Below are 2,260 nucleotides of genomic sequence, written 5' to 3'. Positions count from 1 at the left end.
CCACACTGTGTTCGGTCACCCTCCTTTGGGATGGGAACAAATAGTTAGTTTTTCATAATCAATAAAACAGGCTGATGTTCTTCGGGTATTCTCTACTTTCAGCCAGGATCCAGGTGAAGTTAGCAGTGATAACCCTGATGCTACGGCATCTTCTAAATCCAGCTCGAACAGTTCTCTGTCTCTGTACTGTTCTAACATTTTTGTATGATCATCAGTAATACTTTGTTTGCATGTGGTATTAATGATTTTGTTTTATAATTTCTGCATTCTTTTTGATCATCATTTTTGGGAATGGGAACAAATATGAATCTCTTCCAGTCAGTTGGCTAGGTAACTGTCTTCCAAATTTTCTGGCATTGACTGGTGAGCACATTCAAAGCTGTATCTTATAGTTGAAACATGTCCATTGGTATTCCAGTGCCTTAATTTTTTAATTATAAAGTTTTATGATTAAAACCTTATTTTTTTTTTTGCCAATGTCTTCAGTGAAGGTTGAACTTCTTTCATCATCACCAACTAGCTCTTTGTCATAGGCTACTTCCTGCAAAGGTATAACATGAAGGAAAAAATCCTGAATGTATAAGTCTGAGAAGCCACATTCATGTTCTTATTTGGAGTATGCATTAGTTGCATACATTTTGGAATCAAATGTCTTAGGTTCAAATCCTGCTTCCATCCTTTAATACTTGTGTGATGCCGAGTGGGTTTCTTAATGTCATGATTCTTAAAGTTATGTTTCTACAATGAGGACAATAATGGTACCAGCATCAGAGGCTTCTCACGAGGCCAAAATGAATTAACATTTAAGTTCTTAGAACAGTACTTAGCATATTCTTATGAGATAATGTAGCTGTTTTGTTCCAAACTATGATTTCAGGATCAACACTCTATCAAGGCATTTCTAGCCTCTCTATCACTCTTACAGCATCTTTGTTACATGCTGTAGGGCACTGCATGTCTAAGCTTCAAGAAGCAATCTCAGCATCCAAGTATTTTTGCCATGATATAAACTTAAAAGTCATTGGAGGATGCTTCCATGTCAATAAACTTTCCCTCTGTAGCTTTATTTTCCATTCTCTCTTGTTCAATTTTCTCCATGTCTGTTCCCACAGATGTTTCTTTGGTTATCATTAGTATGTATTAGGCAGATTTTGCAATTATTTGCAAGTGTTCCCACTTTTCTTCTAGAACAGGCAGTACTTCCTAGTTTGGTCAGTGTTGCAACCTGGCAGTTACTGGACTGTAGATCACAATATGTGCTAACATGGATGTTGAAGGAGGCAGCCTAAATTTTTAGAAAAGCCTCCCTCAGATGGAGGTCTTCACAGTGTCTCTACATAAATGGCACCAGCTCTTTCATAAGGCTGAGACTGATCTTTTCCTAAATCCAGAAACACAGAAATCTAAGATTTTTTTTGTGTTAGGAAGTTAATTTTAATTAGTTTTACTGTAATCCTACCCTGAGGTTGACATGAGTCATGACTTTTAAGTTTGACAACAGAATGTCTGCAAGTTTATCTTTAGATGTGAATGACTTTTACCATATAAACCAATATTTTAGGAGATTTTAGTTCAATCTATATACATGGAATATTGTGGATTTAAACTCCCAAAAAAATAGATTGGTAGCACTCATAGCTTTAACCAAAAGGGTTTATGCAAAGGTAAACATAATTAAAGTATAATTTCAACCATTGCTATAGAATACATCTAAAAAACTATTAAAACATTCTTCAAATACAGAAATTAAGAATTTAAGGATCTTTTGCTTGAACAAACACATTCTATAAAGATCTCAGAGTTGGTTTGTTGTTGTTTTTTTCCTCAAAGTCCTGATTTTAGTATATGTGTCTTATCAAAGAAATGCCTTCTGTCTCGCTGGGACACTTATGACTAAATCCTTAGCCTGACTTCTAGCTCAGTCTTCTGTACAGGAAATAGATTCTATCATAGATAGTCTTTTTATTTTGCAGTGTTCTCTCAGTTAGTAACTGGAAAATTCGATTGCTAGAACTCAGACAATGTCAAAATTTTTATAGCTGCCATTGTTCCTGTGAAAACAGTGCAACTGGAGTGGGGACACTGGCATTTGGCCTCCCCTAGCTCCGTAAGGTGGACCAGTCTCCATCTATAACAACCACAGTGCAAAACCAAACACATGGTGCCAGAAAGTTCATGTTGCCACACTTATTTCGGCCAACTCTCACACTGCCAGTCAATTGTAGGGTTCTGGCCACTCTGCAACTGGTCCTGCTGATCC

This window comes from Elephantulus edwardii, unplaced genomic scaffold (assembly GCF_000299155.1).
Source record: "Elephantulus edwardii isolate Elephantulus edwardi_28Jun2011 unplaced genomic scaffold, EleEdw1.0 scaffold00114, whole genome shotgun sequence".
Taxonomy (NCBI): domain Eukaryota; kingdom Metazoa; phylum Chordata; class Mammalia; order Macroscelidea; family Macroscelididae; genus Elephantulus; species Elephantulus edwardii.
Note: the sequence above shows the minus strand (reverse complement) of the source record.